General features: G+C 33.8%; 1 pseudogene; it reads right to left on the reverse strand.

Annotated features, from left to right (window-relative positions):
- Positions 1–292: 292 nt before the first annotated feature.
- LOC149168780 (protein transport protein SEC23 A pseudogene) lies at positions 293–1536 on the reverse strand (annotated as a pseudogene).
- Positions 1537–4939: the final 3403 nt, after the last annotated feature.

The raw sequence follows: 4939 nt of genomic DNA on the forward strand, positions 1-4939 counted from the left end.
CAAAATTTGAAGTATTATATTTGATCCTTTCATCAATCAAAAGACACATATTTTTTTCTTCAGAAGGATTGTTTCCTTGTAAAACAACCCTTTTGGCAATAAGAAAAACTGTAACCTCCTCTTCAATACTTTTATCTATAGTTAGTAATATGAATTTGATAACCCTTAAAATATTTGGTTGATTATGATTTGTATAATGAGCTGCAAACTAGAAAAAGGCATATTTTTCCTTGTTGTCCCTCTTTTGTTCCATGGAGACAACAAATATGAGAGTTTCTTCCACACTAAGAATCTAAATAGATATTGAATTATCATTTTTGAACGTCTTGTGAGCATCCAAGTGAGCCTCTTCACCTTATCCTATGACTTGAATAAAATAAATTCCATCAGAACAATGAATTTCAAATATGTCCTGAGATCTGACAACTCTTTTCATAGCCCTTTGCACGTTAACTCCAAGTTCCTCCCCAAAGTTATCATGCATAAATAATTTAACTCCAAATGCCTCTCCAAAGTCATCATGAAGAATTATCACACCACCTAAATATTTTGCAAGAGGCTGGAAAATTGAAATTCTAACAAGACATGTCCCAACACATAAGATATCCACAACAATGTCATGATGATTAGCTTCATGTCCCATATTATCCATCCATTTCATGGCCTTATTTTCCATGTAAGCATAGTTTGGATGACTTAATGACTAACGAACAACTCTAGGCCCAAATGTATTAAGTCCCCTTACACAAACCGTAATTCGATCACTTCCTCCATAGATTTTTACTATGCCTCAAGGCATCTCTACCAAGGCCCCTGAATAAGTGCGAGGGAAATATCAATAGTTGTGCCAAGGCATCGATCTCTTGCTACCTATGGGTGTTCTCTTTATATGTTCTCAAGGCAAAGAAAATAGTGTGTGAAACATTATGCGATGCATGAAGAGGGGCAAGATAAGCATTGGTTCCATATATCATTATTTTCAAAGAATCCTATGATGGAGATTTACTACCTAGAAGGATGTATGCAGATGATAATCCAGTTTATAAAAAATCATCTACAGCCACTATGCGACCTTATGTAACAATTCCAATCCTTGTAGTTGGAGGAAGGGAACCAACAAAAGACATGAAGATAACTTTGTAAATGCTATAGATAAGGCTCAGCCAAGAATTCATTGAGAACAATTATAATTGGCACTGACATTCTTAAGTCAGAGATGGGGATGAATCCAGGACGTCGCATGTCAGTTTCAACATAATACACAACAATTCGTAAGAGCTTTGGCCAGTTTCAAAGGTCATCGCTGCTTGTTGTTCGATATTCACTTTCAATTCTATTTGGCTTCTCACATATCACATATTTCCACTCTCCTTAGATTTGGAAAATGCTACAATATAGATTAACATATGCTCCAGAAGTATGGAAATGATATGGATTGTGTTCCATTGTTTGCGGACCTGGTGTTATCTCCATTCCAGGAGAATCCAATGAACTAAATCCAATAATTGGAATGAAACCTGACTTCTTTTGCTTCATTACATGAGGGTTAGAGACAAAGCACAAGAAATGAATAATCCAACAAGGATGTAGTTACATAGATATCCTTAGAATTGTACAAACCGAAACAACAATATAAATGGAATATAGAGCACCATTAACACTAAAAATATGAGAAAAATATTTCCAAGAGCTAATGACAGAGATGACTAGAAATGGAAATGATAAAACACGATTTATAAGAGAACGGAAATGTTGCATGAAAAACAATTATTGAATAATACATTGCATGTACTAGGGGAAACTATAGAGATGAACAAATCGATTTTCCTAAAATAATGTCATTTTGCATTGCAATGATTTTGCAGAAAAAGTTAACCAAAAAATTTAAAAGTAACACCATCATGCAAGGATAGATAGGAGTTCAATATTTTAAACACATGCAGGTGGTCATGCAAGGCTTGCTACTTTGACTAATAGAAGACCTAATGAAAATTGGTGGAAAACAGAACAAACAAAGATCTTATACCTGCTATATTGACAAAATCAAAAGGTCAAAACGTAAACATCAATACCAACAAATACATTAAATATGGAAGTGATAAAAAATATTAACTAAAAAATGTAGAGAACACTATCATGATAATTTGTCAGACGATGTCATAAAAGAGGTTCTATTTTGTTTAGTATTCTCAAAAAAACCCTGCAACCAAATTCATAACTTCCATTTCATATGGCCTACTATGGTGAGTGCCCAAACTTCAAAACAAATTGATGTATTAAATATTAATTTATTACATTGTTAAATTATTTTCATCATTCATATGTGTAGTTAAAAAATACAAAGAAATAAATCATGTACAATCAATTTGAACTTGCACCTACAATTACATTAGAATTCACGGTGCTAAATCAAATTTATAGGAAAATGGAATTAAATCATGTAGCGTTACTGCATAGTGGGTTTTATACAAAAATAACATGAAAATGGCTTCTCACTTTATTTGGTAGGGTCTTGGTGTTGACATCACTATTATAGGTGGATATGATGATAGAAACTAGCTCCACCTTTACTGTTTAGGGAGGCTTATATACTCTATTCTACCCTTTTATTAGATGTGAATCACTGTTACTTATTTATATATAAAATTAGAATTAATTTCTTTTTTACTTTTCTTTTTGCATGGAGCTTCATTATGCACTCTTATAGTTGGTAGTGAATGTTGTACTTGAGTCCCAAAAATATATAGATGTTCAAATTCTAAAAAAATCAAGAATTTAAACAAGGGCTCCATATGAAGAAATATCATGCATAACCCTGGATCTTGACAGCTATAAATGGAATGGGAAAAACACAACATCACTACAAAACTACACAAACTTTTGCAAACAATGTTGAACCAAAACTAATTGGATTCACTACAACAAACATATCCTATGTTTAGAGAAAAAAATGTACAACGACGCTGCAACCTAACCTGCTTTGTCTAGATTGTCAACAATATCCAATTGTGGCTCAAACTTTCAGTTTGAATAAACTGTTGGTAGTGACAATGTGGGCAAGGAAATTCCAAGAGGGGTCAAGTGTGGGAATGACATTTCTGAGAAGTGGGCAGTCCAACTAGGTTATGGTGTAGTGGGAATGGGACTCAATGGAGCAAAAAAGGACCACGAGGGGAGATGAAAACTAGAGGACCAGGTGGTGTACTAAATTACACCACGCTGTTGGTTATGTTGTTGTTTTGCTTTTAGAGCATCAGGACACTAGTGATGTTGGGGGAGGTGATCCATGCAGAGAAGTGGTGGTAGTACTAGCCTCTGTATATCCATTGAGGATATGTTGATATGGGATTCCTACTACATTTTTCCCATCTGATGTTGATACTGATAACATTGATGATGAAGGTAATTTTGTTGTTGTTGATGATGATGGTGACAATGATGAATGCGGTAAGGGCATTAGTGAACTGATACCCACACGATGAAAAATGTTTGTTAACGTTATTTTTGTTTTTGGGGCTCAATTGAGGTGAGAATCTATTTGCAAGAGGGGAAGAAAATGAAGGAGGGATGGTACACCTCTCATATGAAGGGATGAGAGTTTTGGGAGAAGGCACAAGATTCAAATATTGAGAACTATTTTCCATAATATCTCATGTTCTATTTATCTATATATTTCCTAATATTAGCAATGAGAATTTAAATTACTACCCAAAGTAATTTGTGTTAAGATGAACTCATTCACTTGGTTTTTTTTATCAATTTCAACCAAAAACATACAATTTTTTGTTGCTCTATAACCTGTACTAAAAACCCCACTAAGTCTAGCAAAATTTGGGCTTATTTTGATCAAATTTGTCCCTGAATCCTTCGTAGGAAGTTCTGATCGAAGTTCCCAATGAACAAAACATGTTTACAAAGTTACGAAATATCATGGTGTTATTTGTTGGCCTTGAGCTTCTGCTTTTGCGGGATTTTTATGATATTTCCTCTTCGGGTCAATAGGAATCTGAATGGTATAGAATTTTGTTAAAAATAAAGCAGCTAAATTTAATTCAAAACCAACGGGAATGGACCATTTATTCTTACTAGTTTGTTTGTTGTGGCATAGGTAACACATCCCTTATATATTTCTATAAGTTGGTGCAGGGGTGGAGTGAAATAAACACAACTACTTCCACAATACACTTAGTGTCTTGTGGACGTCAAAGTGACCTACTAACCTCGATTCACACGCCTTAAAAATAATTTTGTCATGCTTGTTTCTTATAACATGTGGTTTTTCAAGATAAATCTACAAGTTGTCATGTAAATATAAATCTAGTCACATAGTTCCTTGGAGGATATATGAGTAAATATATTACAAATGCAATATTTAGATCAAGATGTAATTGTCAATGTCATTGTTAATGTCCCTAAGTTTCCAAGATAGTTAATAAAGCATAAATTGGTGGTTCTTGGAAGTAATATGTTGTACAATTGGAACTTAACACTTGGGGTTTATCACCAAATGGAGTTGTTGTAGGTATGTCACTAAATTTAACTAGTACATACTCTATAGCTTGCTTTGTGTCCAAACAAACCACAAAGCTTTTACGATCAAACATTAATAATTATCTCCTTACCGAAGATATAATCTTGTCATTATTTAACTGCATGGATGATTGAATAAATCTTTTAGTCATATGTTGCATGGTTCTTTATGGAATCATTGAAGTATTCGAATTAGCGCAACCATATCAAAAGAGAATAGCTATGAATACACACTTCGATATGTCAACTTGGATTTGAACGGGTTGATGTAGATGAAGGGCTGCAAGTATAGTGTAAAACATAATCTACACGTCAATTCTTTAAATGCTCAAGGGAGGCCTCTTTTAAAGTAATGTTTGGATCTCCTATCACTTTTAAGTTCATATTGTTGAAGTGAAAAAATTAAAGT

Source organism: Pinus tabuliformis, chromosome 4_2 (assembly GCF_031772625.1).
Source record: "Pinus tabuliformis cultivar Carrire ecotype Pingquan chromosome 4_2, CPIR1, whole genome shotgun sequence".
Lineage (NCBI taxonomy): Eukaryota > Viridiplantae > Streptophyta > Pinopsida > Pinales > Pinaceae > Pinus > Pinus tabuliformis.